This window comes from Amblyomma mixtum, chromosome 1 (assembly GCF_055824585.1).
Source record: "Amblyomma mixtum isolate Tamu chromosome 1, ASM5582458v1, whole genome shotgun sequence".
In the NCBI taxonomy this organism is placed as follows: domain Eukaryota; kingdom Metazoa; phylum Arthropoda; class Arachnida; order Ixodida; family Ixodidae; genus Amblyomma; species Amblyomma mixtum.
Genome location: NC_143012.1, coordinates 247399344 through 247421033, shown reverse-complemented (window position 1 = coordinate 247421033; position 21690 = coordinate 247399344).

Genomic DNA, 21690 nt, shown 5'->3' with positions numbered 1-21690 from the left:
ATACAATGCCCTAGAACAGCAGCTGTTGTTATTCCGTTTCCTGAAGAATTGAGATTATCCTATAATACTTTTACAAGCAAAGTACAAAGTAAGACGAAAAGTAGAGAAGAGAAAACAATTAAAATAGAGATTGAATACTAGGAACTACTCTCATAATCATGCACACAAGTACTATCCTGTCAATACTATCACTTGTGTTGAAAGAAGCACGACATGAAGCTCAATCTGAGAGTAATTTTTCTGGAGTCTAGTTTGGAGGGCACTATCTGATCTGACAGCCGAGTATATTTGTTAACAATACATTGCAAGGTTTAATAATGCATGAAGGAAGAGCAGAGAAAGTTTCTGAACATTGTAAGGTCGCAGCAATGGCGGGAGTCGCATGCAGCCGGGACGAAATATTGATTAAAATAGTAAACACGTCTTAGCTGACCTGTGTTCACGTAATGCAATCTACGATGCGTAAGGAGTCTCCGAATCCTTATTTTTATAATTGTATTGTAAGCTGCATCATCCAAATCAAGTTTATTTTCGAGCACGTTTGCGGTTCATGAAATCGTGAATGATGGTGCGCCGCAATTTTTGATAAGATCACCCGGAACTGGCTCGTATGAAAATGATATCATTAGTTTTTACAATGCCCGTATTCAATGCGAAGTTCTAGTATCGTTCCTACTGAGCTGAGCTCATGCTGCAAGTATAATTGACCGATTCGATCTGGAGAATTCGGCGCAGCCAGTCTGAAGATATCAGTCATGCGGAAGAAAATAAGCAGCGCTCTCGTATGTCGAATGAATATTTCAGCGGTCTGAAATGTTCTTTTTGAACTTAACAGCGCAAAAACACGCGTTGAGAGGGGAAGGAAGTGTAGCGCTCTTTTGCACTAATAACATGGTAACAAAGTTCCAGAGCCTAAGGCTAGACAGGCCCAATAAGCCACCGCCACTTCTTGCCTCCTGAGGTATTCTCATCACAGCACACTGTCGGAGTCACACAGAACATTAACGCAGTATGAAAAAACTTCCTTATCGTAATAACGTTTGAGCGGTTGGCATGGTTGTTTCTTAGGTAATCACAACAAACGTTCGAGTACAGCCGAAAAGCGTCCTCGCGTCGATTCGATGCCCTAAAACAGATGTCTGACGCGCATCACTCCTGTTACCATTTGTACAGCTACGGCTTAAACAGAGAAATGTGTGCGCGTGTGTGCGTTTACGCATCATTTTAAATTTAAATATTTATTACATTGTGATTTTATTTTGTTTTGTACAACTTCGGTTCTCTAATGACTTGGACCCTGAGGCGCAGAGCCACAATAAACATAATTGAAGCCATAGGAGAAGAACAAAGGAGCACCCATTCAGAAACTATGAAGCAGACGAAAACCGTGCGGTACTAAGCTCTGTTATAATACCTCTCATCATGTATACTGTAAAGTACCATAGTATACTACACATTACTATACATGCTAATTAATCACTACCTTATAATATTACACTGTTCTATGATATATTCAATGGAATCTCCATAAATAAATGGTCAAAGCAGGGGTTTTCAGGGCCCATGTAATACCACAATTCTGTTTCTGTTTCTATTCCATTTCAATTAGTTTTCATTGATTTTTGTATATAGATCAAGCGGTGGTACTCGTTGAGTTCTAGCGTCGGCACCGGATCAAGAGTAGCTATAGCCAAAGAATGGCGTCCCCTGAGTCAATCACATTAAGAGGAAAAGAGAAAAGTGCAAAGTAACCATTTCACCACAGGGATGCTACACTTTTCCATCCTGTACAACGTGCAATCATCTCCTATATTTTGGCATTTCTAGTCCATTGTCTTAAATCACAAAATTAAAAAAAGAATTAGGGAAAGTTGCTCTCTACCTTTAAGGGTACCGTATGGAACCGTTAATGGGTCCTATCAGCGGCTCCTCACCAAACGCTGACTCGCACATCGTTTCTTTATTATACGAAGTACCACATCACGTATTATCACGTAGTGGTGACGGCAGCCCGGCGGTCACAAAGACAGCGAAAATTGCTCGCAAAAGAAATCAGTAGACCTGTGCCCACAAACAACTGATTGACTCGGCAGCAGAGTAGCAACAAGCGTGCTCGGTAGTCGTCGAACAGCCGCGCGCAATTCAAAGCTGACAACGAACATTTGAGACAAGGCATTTGAGACAAGCCGCGTGCCGTCACCAATCAGCATGAATAAATAATGTTTACAAAGCTTTTCGGTGATATAAAGCTCCGCTTTAACGAGGCTGTACGAACATGCCCACGTGGAAAATGGGCAGTGTGTCTTGCTCCCAACCAAAGGTCTTGGTATCAGTTTCTGACTGTTTACCTAAATTTTCTTTCGAGAGCACTTCATTTACCTTGTATACCTACAGATCCTAATGATGGTTTAGTCATGTTTCGAACTTAGTCAGCATCTTTATATGGATTAAAATCACTTTTCAGAACCACGACTTCACGTCTGACAGCCGCCTTCTCGACCGATATGGATTTTCTTCTCGCTACAACGCCGAGACCTGATTTTCAGCACGGCGGGGCGCTTAAAGCAATCGCTTTAATAATGTTTATTTATAAACAAATGCCATAGGAGAAAGTCGTTCCTTAAAGCTAAACGTTTTACACCCTTTGCTTCTTTTCCTGCAGTGTAGCTGACAACAAAATGGCGCCGCAGAATGACCTTCTTGCGTCACGACTTTTTTTCGCCAAGGAAAGCAGATGTATAAATGCATATCCTTTTATTAATTATGCTAGAGAGAATAGAGATTGATGCATCTAAAAGAAAACGACTATAAGAGAGATAAAACCTGCCAGCTAGACCCGAAGAAGGAAATCGTCCACGTTGTACGATGCTCTCCGTAACAAGCTCCTTTGTGTCGCTGTCAGGGAAGAAACGATAATGTACGCATCCTTCGTGAATAGAATCGCCGTGGTCAGCAACTTCCTCTCTTCTTTGTCCATCCACTCTGCTGTGCTCTCTCCGATCCTTTCTCGTCACGCATGGGGTCCGCCAGTGACCGATCACTGCAGCGGGCAGCCATGGCCACGCCGTGGGATTCATTGCGAAGTGTATCGTCATTCAAGCAGTGAATGCAGTCATGGCGCCACCACAGCTCATTTTGGACTGGATGGTGGCAGTGGAATTTCCTTCACGTGACTTCTGTGGCCGCTTCAGAGTAGCACTCGGACATATCGGCCTTTTCAGACTGCGAACAGGTGACAGCTAACGGTGTGACATAAACGCCATTACCCCCTCGCATAGGCCCCAGAGGCCCTAAAAGGTACTTAAAGATAAGGCTACCTCCAAGGCTCAGCGTAACATAGGCCGATATGGACACCATTCTCACTCATCAAGAGGTTAAGGTGTGAATATTTGGGTGCAACACAGCAAGAAAAAGCCTACGCCATTTAGGAAGAGTTGGTACCAATACAATTATCACCAAAAAAATTTAGCCAAAACATTTGAGTTTCAGACCACTGGAAGTTGGCTTATGCTGTTGCTTTGCCAGGTCCTTTTTCTACAGACTGTGGCCCGAGGCTCTCTATTTCCTAAAAGGCGTGACATTGCTAGCTTGGTTTTTGAAGAAAACAGAGGAAAGATCGCTTTGTTTCCCTCGAAAGCTCTGTGATTTGCATATTGTCTATCCGGCTGGCGCTAATCCCCCGTAACAAGTAAGGCAAAAAGAACGGAAATATGCAGGTGGAAGCGTGTTTTTCCTGAATTGTTTTCTACAGAGGGCAGAATTTCTATAACACGTTCTGGGTTTTTTTTGAGCTGAACACACGATATCTAGCGACAGAATTTGGTTATATATGGTCTGGATGTGAGCATTGGCAGTTAAACAACATTTAACCATAATTATTTGTCTTCCAGTGCGCAACAGCTTTGGGAGCTACGGAACGCAGTTCAGTCGTTCCAAACAAGTGTATTGGTCTCTCTCCGTTCTTACGTCCAATTTTCTGCTAGTAGTAGCAGTACAAGACCTTTATAATACTCGGTATAGTTACTGGTTTGACTTTCACATCTCGCTGAATTTGGTGTTTAAGAGCGACTGGAACTGCTTATAGCAAAAAGGATTTAAATAAATGAGTTTGTTTTTAGTTTTAGGAAAGGCTCATAGATATTTAACACTTGGCGAACATCACCAAATTTCTCAAAGTCGCTTTGAAAATGAGCTTTCACGGTTGAGGTATTTCCCTGTTTCTGCGTTCACTTGCAAATTTGACATCTGTCTCGCAGTGGGCCGCTTCGAGAGCGTTTTTCCTTCCTGTTTCTGTTTTACAGGCTTGTTAGAATGTCCGTGAATTCTTAAAACTGTTATTGCGTCATCAGACCTCTGTTGGGCGTTCTTGTGACAGGTGCGTTTTTCATTAGCACGCATTTCATTGCACAAAAAAGACTTCGCCTCCCTGTTATGTAGTACGGACATTGACAGCGCACATGGCTGTGGCTTAAAAACTTTGTGCCCATTGATTGGCGGCCTAGCGAAGAAAGACGTGGGGCAGCTTGAAATGTTCGAGGGGAAGCTTGCCACAGGTTTGTTTACGAGCCGCGCAAAAATATGGCGCGGCTCTTCGGAGGTTGTATTCTAGCTTCTGGGAACAGGCCATGGAGCCGGTCGCGTTCTTTCCGCCGCTGGCAAGATGGTCCCGGAGTCACGTCTTGCCGTGGCGGGAACAAAACGAAACACAGCAGCCCGAATGCACAGTGTAAACAAAATTCTTGAGCGGTCGTCGCTCCCTGCTCAGTTTCTCTTTTTCTCGAGTTTATCTTTTTGGTCGAGACCTACCTTCTTCGCCGTCTCTGTGCATGAAGCGCTTTCGCTCATGAAGCGTGATTGCAGTGAATGAGGCTGCTTACTGTAGCTTTCTGCGATACACTCTGGAATATAAGTCAAGTTAAAATTGCTTCCCGGGTGCAAGAGCGTGTAATTGGAAGATAAGACAAACGATGGTCGTTAAGGTTAACGGACTGGATTCGAAGACATGGCAAGCGTATAAACGTGAGCGACTGAAAGTTAGGCAGATATGAAGTTTTGCGCGTACAAGCTGGCCGCGGCTAGCACAGGTGAAGCTAATTTGGGGATATATGAGAGAGGCCTTTTTCTTTCATTAGGCGTAGTCAGGCTGATGACGATAATGTTGATGACCTTGATAAGCACGACACGAATGATCATTCACGCCAGGAAACTGATGAAGAAATCAGGTTTTTTTTTTAGTTTATTAGAACTCTCTCATTGTGTACTGTTGCAGGTGTTCAGCAGTACAAAGTATCTGGTGTGCCTCTCTACATTTTCTGGTACACTACTAAAACATACAAAATCACTGCGTACATTCTAAACCCTGCCCTTTCTTTCAGAAGGACTTTGTTGGAGAGTGAAGCGCTCTATCGAGAATGAAGCCAATGAGACGTCGACTCAGTACCTGTGTTCTGCCTTCTCACTTCTGAAATATGCTTTTTAAACTTACCCAAACATTAAGCTAAGCGCAATCATGTGCTTAAAACCACCAGTATTAAATGTGAAAGAAGTCCTAAAATTAGTACTTGTACTTATTGCTCTAGCGGGTGTCTTGCTAGTTCTTTCGCAGTGATTTCTGCTTTGTCCATTAGGAAACTTCATTTTGCAGGCGGTGTTATTCGGAAGATAGAAATGAGGTTTTATTCAAACTTTTCAATAGGTACTCAAGAGATCGCCATCCATTTAATGTTCTCAGCGAAAATTAATCATCTCGCTCTTTACGGGTAAGTTAACGCTTGTCTGGACCTAGGTTGTGAGAATTTCGCGTAAATCTTTCCCCGCCTCCCCATGAATATCTGTCGTGTCCTTAATAAGAGGAACCGGCTGTCGCTATTTTGAAGTTAATTCTTGTGTAACAGAGCCTCGCCTCTGAGGTCCTCACCTAAACTTCGGTTTCGACGCACGAGGGTTTATTTTCGAAACTAACCACATTTGTAGCCAGTAATGGCGTCACCTGTTTTTCGTTTTTTTTTTTAGCTTATAAACGTCCCGTTCGCTGTGAATGTGGTCGCATAGTGTTAGCGTGCTTTAGGCTATCGATGTTAGCGAACTTCAGTTTTGTACTCAATAGCCCTTCGAGAAACCTGTTGGAGTTGAAATAATCGAGCGAAAGCAGGATTTACCCGAAGACGAAGCAATATGCTACACGGTACTGCTGTCGCGGCGTCCCACTCCACTAAGTTATTTCGGAACGCCACTTCATTGTCAATTAAAAATAAAAAATGGAACTTTAGCACCTAATTTAACCGTCCAGATTGAAATAGTGCGCCTGAAAAATTGTTCTCTTCATAAGCTTCATACAACGGCGCAAGAACGTCGAACTCATGCACTGGTCTTTCAGCTGACCTGTAATTTGTTTCTCGCGCCCAGTCAGCGCTTTCTCGCCACGACACTAAAGCGCTGACTTGTGCGGACAGTGCTCACGTCATTAACGGTGAGATGAACATTGTGAAGTACTTGTTCAACGGCTTCTGGGAGCAGTGCTGCATGATTGCTTTGTTGTTTCTATATGCCGGTTCCTCCTCATCGATCATTCAAGCGCATCCCATCGGTAGCTCCATTGCGATCGAGAATACAACTCTCAGACAATGTCTTGCGCCTAATTTTTTCTTTAATTGCTATCCTTTGAAAATTGGGAACGTCCTCTATTCTGTCAGGCTTTTCATTCCCTCTCTGTAAAGTTCGAGCGCATCGAAATTGTATTAGACATATAACCTCTTAGGCTAACATACTGAATGTGTTCCGTAAGAGCAGCGTCGCACTGGTGCTCGCACGCAAACACCAACGCATACAGACACACGCATTACAACATACACACAAAGGTACAACCAAACACGCGCGTGCGCGTTTATGCGCACCGACATGCCCAAACAAACGCCATCCCGCACACACAGATACACACGTCTATTCATGCGCGCATTCACACATAGGTCATTCAGTTCGAAGAGAACCGACAAGAAGCAAGCAAGAAAAGTGTGTTGCTTAACGCCGATCCCTATTTATTTACGTTTTGGACAAACTTTGCCCGGAAGTGCATATCCATCCAGTACAATAAAACAAAGCCTTAACGCGTCATCAAATCCCAAATTAAAATTTTTAGCTCAGCCCCTGCTCTGTTGTGCAGCGCAGTGGCATAATAAGGGAAGCTCCGGCGGTAATGCCGTTCAATTTTGAAATTTTTTTCTCGTCCTAAGCAAAAACCGCTCTGTTAAATATTGCAGAGCGTAATTATAGATATATTAGCTACGCAATGAGCCAGATGTTGTACTTTAATTGGACCACCTCTCTATGCATTTAGGGCTGACTAATCAGCAAATTGCGCTTTTGAGCAACGTCGAAATTTTTTTTATAACTTATTTTGTTATGTTCTTGTTCAAATAGTTTTGCGAATTATTACATTTCCCAGATATCCGATGAAGTGTTTTGTATTCCTGGCTATTATAGCATACAACTGCAAAAAATAAATAAATAAACAGTACTTTTGGAGCTAAACTAGGCAAGAGATATTATACAAATATTTTATGCTGGCAGTTAATTCTTGGGTGAGACCAACGCTCAAAGCTTCAACTTTATCGAAGAAAAGTTCTGAGTCTCTAAAAGAAATAGCTAATCTGGTGTAGTTTTTTTTTTTTACTCAGACGTAGTATTCCACCCTTCTGGAGAATTCAGAGGGCTGTCATATCACCGGATTGTTTTTTTTCGACGGTAATGTTAGAGCAAATTACTCTCAACTGCGTCTGTACGAGGCATAAATTTTTTTGAAGAAATCGGGGAGGGTCGAGTGCAGGATCTGGTAGGCTTGGCATGCAGCGACGCAGAAACACTGATTGAGCAAAAACATCATAGCAATCATCTAGGGTAAATAAAGCCCTTTCGCAGAATTATCTCTTGAGATGTCTTATCGTAGCGTAATTTTTTATTCATTTTTTGCGCAGAATATGTCGCGCTATTCTTACTGCACTGCCTATAAAGAGTGTTATAAAAGTGGCAACTAATTACGGCAAAAATATTTCTGCATTCTTTTCAAAATTTTCAAGTAGACTTGTTTTCCACAATGCTGCTGCCTGCGGGTAACTGATAGTGTTTGTGGAAGGCGAAAATTGCAAGTCTAATCTGCCTCCATTTGTCTCGTGACAGAGATATTCTGTTAAGTGCAATATGCACTCTGAACGGAACAGTGTTCAAAGTAGAGAGCTGGCTGAAGAGTACTTAAAAATGCGAGGGCAGATAAAGTTACACCTTCTGTCTATAGGTATTATCCAAACAGTACATTGCGCAACCCCATGCATGAAACACAACACACGTTCCTTAACATTTTCAATTAGAAATGGTCCCAGTTTTCAAAAGAACTAGCGGAGACGCTCTCACCGCGCACTCTAAACCTGCGTTGTTTAATGGCTAGGGAAAACCAGGGAAAGAAAGAGAATTGTAACACAGTACAGACGTGAGAAAAAAGGAATAGGGAACATACGGCGTTCTAAATGTAATCTTTTAAGTGCCTTTTGCGGTAAGAACGTTCACCCGTTAGAGTCTTCTGCCACCACAAGGAAGGACCGTTATGTGTTTCCAACCAGGTGTCTGACGTGCTCTTACTGTAAGTTTTTTCTCTTCTGACGTTTGTGTTTGTCTTTAGGATGTAGAAAGTGTGCGTCTCTAAAATTCAGGTGGAGTTTTGAGAAAAGAAAAGCGCATGTTTGTAATGTCACTGTGATATCGGCTGGGAATTCACTTAACGGCCAGGTTTATAAGAGCTCGCGCTGAAACGCTCTCAGTTGCTTGGGCACTGATTACCGTTTCAGGTGAAAAGCACCAATAGGATGTTCCTAAAAACACGTCTTAGTCAGCAGCCTTGGTATTAAGACAACCTTGAACGCGTACTTTTCTTAATCTCTTTTTGCCAAATGCAATATTTTAAAAGGTGTCTCCTATTTTGTAAAGCCCTGTAGTGATCACGAATTTATTGCATGCTTTGGGTTTCCCTCTAACGAAAGGTTTGTTAATTCCATGTTGCGCAGCAGATCGTTTCTTTTTGGTCTTCGCATCAGATCGGGAAGTAATGTGAGAGAACAATAAAAGGCCAGCACACCGCTGGTTGTTGTGTGAATTCTACAGTGTTCGTGAGTAGCTGCAAATCGAACCAAGCCAATTGGAATAAATTTGGCAGATCTAAACGAAAACGATGGCAGACGTGAGAGGTTTGCTTTATGGGGAAAATTAAAATGGCCCAAGACATCACGGAAGTGAAGTAACTGAAGAATTGCTAATCGAATATTCCCAAATGAGCAGAAAAGATACGAATGTACTAATTTCCAGCCACCGCGGTGGCTCAGTGGCTATGGCGCTCGGCCGCTGACCCGAAAAACGCGGGTTCGACCCTGGCCACGGCGGTCGAATTTCGATGGAGGCTAGAGGACCGGTTACTGTGCGATGTCAGTACGGCTTAAAGAACCCCATGTTGTCGAAATTTCCGGAGCCAGGTCTGCCAGCAGAGGGCTGGGGATGGATGAGTGGGACAGGAAGGAGTCTGAAGAGCGACAGGCGAGTAGTATAGACAGTGCGCAAGATCGCCGTCGAGTTCAGGGTTGTGACGGAGGGAAGGGTGAGAACGAAAAGGGTATAGATAGCACCTTACCGATGTAATAAGTGTGTTTGTTTAACTTTTTTTAAAGAGTTCAAGCCTGCGAAACAGAAAATCGGAGCTATCGAACAGGGCTGGTCGTGACCTCCGGCCTGTATTAGATATGTGACTGTATTAGACATATGTGTGTGGAGATGGTCTTCTTCAGGAGCGATCACTTGATCGCTGCAGCCCGGATAAGAGTATCGTCAGCAGAGCAAGGTGAATCTTCTTAAAAGTTAGAGATATCCCCATGCCGATAAACCTTTAGATCACAGGCCTCTCGATGTTTCCAACCTTCCATTCCCCAATAAATTTGCCTGATCATTCACCCAAGACGCAGCAAGCCCAAGCTGCTTATCTCTTCCTGCCCTACAACAGCCACAAAGAAGTATACACCGACGCCTCCATTCGCGGAACTATCAACACCGTAGCTCACATCATGCACTTCCCTTTTTATGCCAACTCTCTTTCTTCAGCGAGTGGTCGCTACCTTCACGAACGGTACCTTAATGAGCCGCTGCCGTGTTTGAACCCGGTCTCGGTGGCCGCGCTTTGACGCAGGCGAAAAGCAAAAGGCATCCGTGGATTGTGTGATCTCAGTGCGTAATATGAATCCCAGCGTGATCAAAATCAATTCTGAGGCCTACAGAATGGCAATTCTTTCTCTCTTTCATTGTCAGTTCCTTCTCAATACAAAATTGAACCATTCCATGCGTTGCATTTGAATTTGCACATAAAGCCGTCGTCCCATCTTCTATCTCCCAGCTAACAGGACCCCTGTCGTTGCGTCGTCCAGTCTGTCAGCCTATACCCTATTACTACTCCTTTTCCTCTAAAACTGCTGATCTTTCCAACAGTTCACCGCCTGTTTCTTGGCCACTCCCCCCGTAGTGGGTATGTGCCATTTTACTTGAGGCCAACCAACCAACCAACTTTTTCAATGGTGCACCAACTCACTCAGTTTTCGGTTCTTCTCACTTCTTCCCTCAAGGTACGGTTGAGGCGATCACCGAGAATTTAGACGTACACGTACTGCGCCGTTTCATTCGCTCAAAACCAAATTTTGCATTTTTTCTTACCAAAGAAATTCACTTCACCGCAAGTATTATGCTTTAAACAGAACGTGTTGGTCTGGCCATGCAGAACGCATTGGGGTTTGATACGATGTACAGAGAACAGAAAGACTGAATTAAACTCGTGAAGCGCACGTAGCAAATAGGCGCAGACAAAAAGATCACCGCATGAAAGCTTACTGGATAAAAGCTGAGCAACTTTGAGCAAAGCCTGACAAAAGTTCACTGCCCTCTTTGGTGACCGCCTCAAACGGGAACGCACGTAGTCTGATATATACTGCGTAGACACCGAGAAATTCTGTACAGGCGCATGTTTTCAACGCGAGAATGTTTATGAGCGTAAGTTTTTTCATACCTTATGATTGCTCCTTGGCAATCAATATGTACGCCTATCCCTCCTCGGGACGCTTATAGTTTTCTATTGTCTATTGTCAAAAACGAATCCTAAAGGTTTTTTCATGCCGGTGTTCACTACTCAGTGTTTGACGAAATTTAAACACAAGATTTTGCGAAGCATCGGAATGCTGGAGCATTTCCAGCTCCATGTTTTAAGATTATCTTATCAATTCCCTTAGCTGCCTCACAATTAAAATTGGTGTCGAAGAACTCAGGACTTACGATATCCAGGAAAGCTGTAAGTGAGTTTATAAGAGACTACCGCAGATATACGTAAGGTCATGATGGGTTAGGTCACACGCAGGTTTTAAATAGAAGTGTTACAACTTAATGGCTATTCAATATGTGCATGAGTTCGTGACAAGTTATCGTAGGTTGAGCTAGGGTTAAGTCGGGTATCAGCTTTGATTATGTTTAAGGTTTAGTAATTTGGAAACCAAAGCATTAATATATAACTGTGAACAATTCTTCGTTACTTGATGACAGTGTACACTAGGTACACTTTCGCTTAGGCTTAACATTTCGCTTAGGCTTAACGTTACGTTTGGTTTTAAATAAGTGAGTTAAAAATTACTCACAACGCATAACAGATAAATGCATAAAATAACATATTAGGCGAAGAGGTTACCGGTGGTTTGATTTAAGTTAGATTTAAAGTTAGGCTAAACTAAGTAATTTTTAGTCGATTTAAAAAGAGGACGAAAAAGAAAGGTTCTGAAAAGAGACAAGAAAAAGTAGGTGTATTTGCCATTTATCTCAGGTCCCAATAGAAAGCAGCGGGGTACTTTTGTCCGATAGAGTTCAAATTGATGAGCTCTTCTCCGGTGAGGTGTTGTTTTGTATTCGTGCACAATAACACCGGTTTCGACATTCTAGTCACTTTACAGTTGCACGTGGCATACACACCCCTAAGTGCAGTGTTCACAGTGCAATTGAAATGTAAGAAAACAAACTAGTATGAAAAACGAAAACATGCATACAAGGCATAACATAGGAGCACCAAAAGCTTTTCATTTTACTTTTTCCTTAAACCTGCTTGTAAATGTTCATCAACAACCGCACCGGCAGGTGATAATGTCAAGAATATTACGCTCCACACAATCGGGGACAGAAGAACAACTCCAGGCTGCCGAGCGACCGCAAGCAAGATGGCGGAGCACTTCTACTTGCTCCACTTCTCAGCTGTATCAGTATTTATGGTACGCGTTAACGAGCACCAAAAAAGTCTTAGTTGAGAAGCTTACAGTGTGAAAAGCAAACGGGTTGGCAGTAACGTTTGCGCTCTACGCATTTTCGCGCTGGGTCCTTGCAGCCGTTGGTAATGCGATGATAATCTCCTTAGAGCCATGGTTCCGGCATTGCAGCCCACGTTCTCGCTGAGCTGCTTCTCTCTCGTGGGAAACGACGGGGCCGCTCTGAGGCTTCACGCCTCCTTTTTGCTCCTTTCAACGCCTTTCCGACCGCGTACTGGCCCCCTGCGTGCTTTTTTCGCACGAGAGCTAATCAGAACCGCCTGACGGAGACCGCGCGAGTAGGTGCTGCCGACACCTGTCGGCGAGGCGCACCGAGCTGTGAATGAGGCTTAATGCAGGTGCCATTCAAGGCGACCGCGATGACCGTGTGAGAGTGAGGCTGGAAGCATTCGTATTATTGTCGACTCGAACCACGGAAGACGGTAAAAAGTGCTGGAGATTGGAAGCCGCGGAGCTGCTCTGTTCATCAAGATGATGGCTCTAGGGTCACGTTAGCTCCAGCCTCTAAACTTTGTGTATGAATCTTTAGCAGTATTTGATTATAAAAGACCATTTTTTTATCTTCCTTTAAGGCTTTTTGGTCGGTACTGATTGAAGATACAACTGCCTCATCCATAAGAGGAAACACGAAAAAACACGACCTGTCCTTTCCGGTGAAATAAATTAAGGGTGTGTTCAGAAGTGCCGCTTTTGTCTTTCTCTTAGCCAAAAAGAAACGGTGTTGCAACTTCTGAAGCAGTGTTCGTTGCGAAGAGCATGGAAATTATCATAATCGCCACCAGAGACGCCTTGAAACTGCAGGGTTGCTTGCAGTCAGGATAATGGCCTTTGACTGATTCTATACTTGCGATATCTGCCGTCAGGATGCCATTATACTAAACGGTTTCCTATCCTCCTGCTCCACCGACCGTGAGTCATTCCTGGCTGCGTTTCTCTTTCGTTATAATTGATACGTTATCTGTTCATCGCAGTACAGTCTCTCAGCAGTCCAATACCTCTTGATGCCACTATAACTCTAGGTTGACGCCTAATATACACAGCTCTCTATCTCTATCGACGTTTCTCCTGTGCCGGTGATGGGTACTGTGCGAAGTGGTCAATATAATATATTTCATTGCATAACGCTTGGACCATGGAGATCCAAGTTTCAGCGCCATAGTTGACTATTGGCAAAAAAGCAAGTTTTAAACGAATTGAGGAAACTACTGTTTAGTAGCAGATAGCGTCTGAGAGATGCATAAACAATGCATATTGTCCCGGTAGATGCGGAACTGCATCCTATAATATAGGTCTATCAAAGCGCTTTGCAGGCAGAATGTAACTTTGTTGTCCGGCGCGGACCACATCCCCAATATAAGACGTCAGCATTCCATTGGATCTAAGCAAGCGTGGCAGTCGCCGACCTCGCATGGCACTCGCTAAAATGGACCGCAATTTTTTGCCTTTTCTTACTGAGGAAAGGCACGCACCCTTCGTTTCATCAGGGGAAGGCTACGCAGTGCTGTTGGGGGGAACTCAAGCTTCTCTGATGGCGGGCCTCCGCTCGCGGTTCGGTGCGGCGTGCCCTGAAAGGAAACAAGTTACTGCTGCACATGTCTTCGTCTTTCTTTTCTCTCTGCCTGAAATTGTTCCTATCAAGCAGTGAGGCAGGGGTATCGATTGTCGATCTGGGGACTTTCAGGCGTACCGTAAACTCACGTGACGAAGCCCAGAGAAAGCGCCCAGTGCATCCGTGCCCTCCTCTGCGCACGACGGCGGAATACTACGATGAGGAGAGAGCTCGTAGTACAACAAAGAGTCGTAGGAACGGAGGCCGCCTCTGTGCGTAATGGCACTCATTCTACTACTTCCCGAGACGACGAAAACAGGCATCGTACGTTCTCTGTGTCCGCTGGTTTTTATTACTATGTATGCCTTGGTATTTTTCACTTCCCCATTACTGTGCGTCCTTCGACAGGATGTCGCAAGTTATTTTTGTTCCGTTACTGCCGGAACACACGGCACACATTCAGAGCTTCCAGTTACCGACAAAAGAAAGAACATTGTAGGTATGCGATGCTGAAATGCGTTACGAGCGATCACGCACGCAAGACAAACTACGCGCAAGTAGTTTGACAGGAACGTGAGAGACCCGAAAACAACTCGTAGGGGACTGCATTTTTAGAATAAGCATGCGTATGCCCGGAATATATTGATGCAAGGACACTAAGGAAAAGAGCTTGAGCTAAGTCCGGCGTTAAATAATTTTTTTTTTCCAGCTGAAAGGTCCCGTCAAAACGGAGCAGTAGGATGGAGCTTCCTTTTGCTTTGTGTCGAATTTACGAACGGAAGCGCGAAAACACACAAAAATGGATTGAATCTTTCCGCACGGGCCATGAAAGCATATGCGGTAGCATGAGCTGTCTGCGGAGAAGTCGTTTGGTTGCGTATGACTTCTTTAAATACCAGTATTTAACCTGTGTTCGACCCCACTTTGTGCATGCCGTCATGGGCTATTTCATGGTAAATTGTACCGCACCAACCAATCTGCTTCCTGTAAGTTTACGTATTTAATAGCATGTTTGCTGCTAATCAAGTAGTGTCCTCTTCTGATCGAGTCCATGATAGTATGCGGCAATTAAATAAAATTATGAAATAAGTTTTTTGGTAGGCAAGAGCATCGTTGATATCGGAGCGTAGGCCAGGGCTGCTGCTCAGTGGCATCGGAGTGATCGGCAGCTGATTATCGGGGGTATGCATACCCGAGGCATTTCGAAACGTCTGTTGTGATCAGTTTCGTGGTGCGCGTGAAAGATATATGCAAGTTCATTTTGTTTCTCTGAGTGTACGATTCGGTACTGCCTGCAAGCGAAATGGATCTCTAAAGGGGCAAACGACCGGTGGTCGTCATACCCAGAATTTGTAGACAAGTGCTGTTTTCAGCGTGAAGTTGTTGATGACCTCAATTTTTTTCACATTTGGGTCATTCCACGCAAAACGTCCCAGACCCCGAAAGCTACCGCCACCAATATTTTGGAAAAAGAAGCCTCATTGGTTATTGTGTGAATAGACTTTCAACGCAGTATTTTTTTCCCAAAGATACTTTTGCTCACATGAGTGCTCTTTGAAGTTTCTGCGAAATTACAAAAATTGTTCTGAGTTAGAAGTTTTCATGTCGATTGTAAAAGAACATGGGCCAAATATTATTTTAAAATGTTTCACTTTTGTGGTTTTTTCATGTGACTTCAGTAAATCAAGCATGAAAGAATTTCCGCGTTTTCCTGGTTCGGTAAAAAAGCGAAAACATGAAATGCTTTAAATACTTTTTTAAAATAAATGTAATTAACCTGTAAGCCGCAGTAATTTTATTATCTCCTCATATTTTGCGGTACCTTAAAATAAAGTTAGTTTAAAATGGTTTAAAGGAGTAATTTTTACGAAAAATACATACGAAGCTTGCGAAAAGTGACTTTTTCTTGAGATTCAAACCTAAATTAAGGATAAAGGCCCTGCCGATAAAAATATCTAAGATGGCTCATTATACGCACTAGTGTCATTGTAATCTAAGAACTCTTTTTTACGTAAATTATCTTTGAGAAGAAAAAATTTGAAGTCTGGAAAAAGCGGTACCGGTAGCTGCAGCGTAACTGTCTTCACTGCAGAGCATGTAGTATTGTGCAAAAAGAGTGACTTCATACTGTTGTTCAGTATGAAGTGAAAACCACAAGATGTGGTACCAACTCAGTTTGGGAAGCACTGCGAGCACAGTGGTGCTAAAAATTAAAGGATTGAGGTGTTGATGAAAAGAGAAAAATGCAGTGAATGTGCGAGTACTTTTTGGCTTGGGGATTGGTATACCACAAAGTTCAAACTTCATTTCGGCCCTATCGGACGCGTTGGAAGACAGCCAGAGCCCAATAGTACCTGTCGCCGCCTATTTTTTTTCTTACACTAATATTCACCGCTGTTCCTTTCGAAGGGAATATGTACCATGTCGCTTGACACTGGCATAAATTTACCGCAAGCGACGCATTTTGGGGGCCCTGGGTGGTTACACAGTAGAAGGCATGAGAGCATTTTACGTTGGCAGTGAGCGGCCAACTTAGCCTTAGGAAAGTCTAGGTTGGCCGGTTACTGCAAAGACTGCAGATTATGAAAGACAACTTCCCGTAACGATATACACACCGGATAATTATTATTTCAGATAAAATATGTGGAGCTGTTAGCAAAAACAACTTCCCGTTAAATTATTTTGCGTGTTGATTGCCTACTGCCCTTGGAAACATGGCTTTTAGGCTCAAGGACATGAATTCGCTCGGGTTGCAGAATTGCAATGCGTGTAAAATGCAATCTCCATTCCGTTTATTAAAGTGACGAGAGGGACGTGAAGTTTTAAAAGTACAATGTCTCGTGATCCTTTAATGAGGTAGAAAACATCATGAAAAAAAAAAAACACGCTTATCGGGTTTTGGTATCCTCTTCCCACGTTCCAGGATGACTGATCAATGTCATGGAACTGCTCCCGGCGATCCAATGTCCACCTCACTCAAATAATATCTCCTACTAAGTGTAGCGCTGTGTCCACCTTAACATGGTTTGATCATGCCGAGTCTAGGGTGCCTTCGAAGTAAGTTTTGTGTCCCAGGTCGCTGCATAGAGAACGTTTGTTTTCAATAGAATATATTTTTACTCTCATTCTTTTACAGCGAAACTAAGTTAAGGGCACAGGCGTTGCTTCGAATGAAGTAATAATCTAGAGATAAATAAGAAATACTGCGCAAAAATGAAATTGAAGTCTATTTCACACGAGCTGGTGGCCCCAGGTTATTCGTGATATCGTTCCTTCATATCTCGCAAACGTCCCACATGTCAGGTTTCCTAGCAAGCATCGCCTGTCAAGCGTTTCTCTATTCCAAATAAAACGAATTATTGAACTCGGTACCTATGGGCTTCGTACACATGTAACCCCTGCACCCTTTCAAAGCGCGTGCTTCCTTAGGTCAACACGCAAGCTGAAATCACTGAAATGTATTTCTGTCCCTGCGCGTAACTATTTGGTATTCAACATTTTTGCAGCACTCTGCTACTGAGTTCGATGAAGCGAGTTCAGACCCGGCCAGGACGACCGCGTTTCGATGAAGGCGAAGTGCAAAGGCGCACGTGTGCTGTGCGATGTCCATGAACGCTAAATATACCCAAGTGGTCGAGGTTAGTCCGGAGCCCTAAGCTATGGCGACTCTTTGTATCCGTGTTTTACATCCGTCTTTGTCCCTTTCCTTTTGAGTAGTCCACAGGCAAGTTAGACAGCTAACGTGCCTTTTCTATCGTCAAAACCAGTTGTATTATGCAACATTTTTCTCGATATGTAATGAAGCTCGTTTTCCTCAGTGAAATTAAAATGAAACTGCCAAGTGAGTCCAGCCCAATAAATTCGGTTGTTTGATTTACAATGCATTTTTATGTCTTCATATATCAGGAAACTTTTAAGGCGTAAGCCTCGCTAGCCTTATTTAGCGAAAACTCGTCTGTGTGTGTGTGATAAAACTCCACGGCACGCATAAAAGGTGGCGTCCTCATGCAAACTGGCAGGTGGCTGTCAAATTCGTGACTGGTCACCGATTTTGCTCGGGAAAGGCAACCTGGGTCGCACAAATCCCATCGGTGGCAGCACCAGCCACCCTAGGGCACTGGCAGTTACATTAATGATTGGTCACGTGAGGTTTCTCTGCCAGAGAAGCACCTGCCATCTTAGTGCACAGGCGGGTGGCGGTTAACAAAATGATCGGTTCCACAAGGTTGCTCGGGACAACCTGGATTGCAGAAGTTCAACCGGTGGCAGCTCCTACCTTCACAGGGAACTATCGCACCGCTTAACCGCTGCACCGCTGCGCCAGGAATGGTATGAGGACTCGCAGGGATCTATGAATGTTAAGCAGAGGAAGACCAATTCTGGATATATGAGCCTTATTCCCTTAGCTTGATAGTGCCTATACAAGATACCGCCCTTGTGTACACTGGGAGGTGGCAGTGAAATTTATTATTGTTTGGGACAACTTTGGCGGCACAAGCCTCACCGGTGGCAGCGCTTGCCACACAGGGCAGTGGCGCGCTGCCTAACCGGTGCACCACTGCGCCAGGAGTGGCATGACGACTTCCAGGGATCTGTGAATGTAAAGTATAGGAAGACCATGCAATCCTGCACACATGGGTATTAACCCAATGGCTATCGCGTCATACCCTTGAGGCGGAGCGCAAGTGGTGGCGACTGCCTTCACAAATTTACGCGCAGATCAGAAGGTGTGCGGCTGCGTTGCGGCGGCGGCTACGTAGAGACATGCAGTGGAAGAATAGCAAGCTGCGTGGCATAGGAATATATCACGCCGCAGCTCGGGGTGACTGCTTTCACAAAGTGAGTGGACGAGCTAATGCATTCTCACACGTAAGCAGTCTCAAGTGTCTCTTTCGAATTCGGTGAAGTGACGAAACAGTTTCACAGTTTGACACTATTTGACAAACTATTTTGCGAGGCGAAAAGTTTGCATTTGCGTTCTTCGATATAGCACTGCTTCTTCGGCTTCCCAAAACTAGTTCATAAAACTAGTTCATGTTTAGATTAAACCTAGGGGGCCTGCTTAGAGCTGTATAACTTTAATGTTCCAAGACTCGAAGATATTCCTGTGTTTCACGGACACAGAAAAACTGCATATGATCCTAGTGAAATGGGATGTTTGGTAGAGTACTCGCTCTCAGTCGAGACCCATTGTGATCCGAGGAAGGTTTTTAGTTCGCTTTGAGCAGGGCTGTTGTTGTGTATTTGGACTCCGGAAACTGCGGCTGTAAACATTGGAGCTGACCACATCGTCTTTATGCACTGAAGCCGCCGTCCGGTGCAGCTACAGTGACCAAACATAAGACAAAATCTTTGGCTGTTGGTACCTTTGAACATTAAAAGCTTTTGAATAACGCCAAAAGGCATGCACGGCACTGAATGACGTTCCATTTAGCTTCGAAATTCCCAACAGACGGAAAACCAAAAACCGATTTTTTCCTCCCAAATTGGCCTCTCCTGTGCCCTTACTCAATTTTTTTTTCAAGTAATAACGTGAAGAAGTGGCGCGAGAGCATGCGCGTCATCATGTTTCCAAGTAATTTCTACTTTTACATCGTTTTCGTGATGCTCCATAGACTCGAATAATGGTTAAAACGAATGCTATTCAAGACGCCACTTCGCTACACAAGAGCGGTTATTAGATTGGGTTTGAGGGCCTTTTAAACACTCCTAAACCACGGGTACTGTCCTAGGACGGAAGGAAACGCTTGGCAATCGCCCTAGCCTCTTTGGACACTATAAGCATGCCTTCAGTGAATGAATATAAAGTGCGATAAAAGAGGTATAGCGAAATGAGTATAGATACTTGGTTCTCTTTTCAATGACATGTATGGCAGGCTTCAACTCATGTATAAAAAACACTGCGAAGAAAAATTAATCCTTCGACTTGGATTGAGAAGCAGACATCTCTAACGTACCGTTTTCTCTGGGGAAGGCCGCGAAAAAATAGCGTTTTGTCTAGTTCCATAAAAGCCACTGTGTGCGTGATTTTTTGTATTAAAGGTTCATGTAACGTCGTCATTTTCTTACCTTCACATGGGCCCAACGCATTTTTTTTCAGTGTAATACAATATTTAATTTCGATCTACATTGTTTGTTGAATTGTTAACGCGAATGGCGCGCACTCCCTGTCTGCCAACTACACCTCCGCTTCCAAAAGTGCTATTAGATCAGTTTCCTGGAGACCTCATAGAATAAAATTTTGTTGCCATATACAAGGCATTACTGAGAGCGATATCTTCAAGGATCGATGCAAAAAGAGTGACAGAAGCGATTATGTTCCCTTTGTTGAAACAGGGCAACAAAGGAAACGTTGTGACATGGGTGGCTGCAAGAAATCAGCGAAGCTCGCGTGATATCGGGGACACCAGAAAGAAAGACGCATTGATTTTCGATGCCAATAGGGACTTGTTTGGTGGGGCGTAGCTACTGAGCAACACCAGCGGAGAGGATTGTTTTCTTCTCTTGTCACGCATTTCATCCGTGAGACTTAAACAGACGAGCGCAAATTTGTATTCTGGGCGGAAATATTGACACAAAGCTGTTCTCCTTGCTTAGTGACTGCCGGTGGTGTATAATTCTTTTGCAATGTTGCATACCTGCATCTAGGTGCACCATAAAAGTATTCTAGTTTGCTCACGCAAATGGGTGAGTAAAAATACATGGCGACTTGTATACAATTGGTATTTGTCGCTTACAACATGGGCGTGTTTTGTTAGCTCTGTCAACTCAAAAAATGCGTGATGTATGCTTTCGACGAACATAAGGAGAATTTTATTATGTTATCACGCACAAAAAACACGCTATTAAAAAAGGAAATAAAACAAAGTTAACCTTTTGTAAGGCAGTAAGGAATTCAGGAATGCAGTTGACGGAATTTTGAATATGCGCCCTCTACTGTACGCGGAAACACAGTAAATGCAATTAAAAATTTGAAACCGCACTATTTCTAAGAAATTAAATGGGGCAGCCTATGTTCCACTTCCGATTTCGGCAGGAACCAAAAAGTAGGCCACCAGGTGTCCCCTGGCATGCCACAGCAACAACATTAAGAATCGTATTTTATTACACTGCAATAATACAACTGCCGCGTAAATTTTCTTTGCATGTAAGAACTTAAATAGAAGAAAGTGGAAATCAAAGCAGTGCTTGCGCTCAAACCTGCACTTCATACGTAGAAAATGTTGAGCTGCCGCTGAGAGCAACACTCAAAGAGGACATCAAATGCTTCGCACATGATGTTCCTTTTTTTGTAGTGCACGTTTGGCCTCAGCAGCGCTTTTTTGCTTTATATATGGTGCGAAGATTACTGCCATTACGTTCAAGGTGATCTTTGCTGAAACTTCTTTGACTCTAAGCCCGTCCTTGCTTGCTTACTTGCGGATTGCTGCAATGTTCAAGCTCCGCAAAAAGTGCTTGGAATATGCAAGCCTCCTTAAAGAGACGGAGAAGTGCCAATATATAACGCTTTTGTATGGAGGTATATTTAACGAAACTGCTGACGATTGCTACACTGTAATTGGCATAACAGCCGAGATTCATATTTTCTTCGAAAGGGTGCTTTGCTTCTGATGAGAACAGTCAACAGCGCCGATCTATGAACCATAGACAGTAGAGACAATGGTTACATTAACGGAATCTTCTTTTTTGCCTGTTTCTCCTCTGGCTGGGTTGCTTCTGTCGTTACAAGCTCACCTACTAAAGGGTGTGCACCCCACTATGGTA